The sequence below is a fragment of the Neofelis nebulosa genome, chromosome 1, assembly GCF_028018385.1.
Source record: "Neofelis nebulosa isolate mNeoNeb1 chromosome 1, mNeoNeb1.pri, whole genome shotgun sequence".
Lineage (NCBI taxonomy): Eukaryota > Metazoa > Chordata > Mammalia > Carnivora > Felidae > Neofelis > Neofelis nebulosa.
The window spans coordinates 130,683,065-130,683,331 of record NC_080782.1 but is presented as its reverse complement, the minus strand read 5'-3'; positions in this window follow the sequence as shown (position 1 = coordinate 130,683,331).

Sequence of the window (267 nt, the reverse complement as noted above, 5' to 3'; positions counted from 1 at the left end):
CGGGCGGCTGCGGCTGAATGGATCCAATATGGCCACTTCCTGGAAACTCCCCTTGGCGGCGGCGGCGGGAGAAGTCGCGGAGCCGCCCCCGCCCCCGCCCGCGGGACCGGCCTCCCCGCCCGGCCCCGCCACGAGCGCAGCCCGAGCCCCGCTTGGACGGCCGGGGGTCTCCGCGGCGAGGCGGGAGGTGCAAGCTGCGAGGGCTGCTGGGACTTGTAGTCCGCGAGTTGGGGGTCCGGGAGGGCAGTGCCTGGGGGGCCAGGGGCC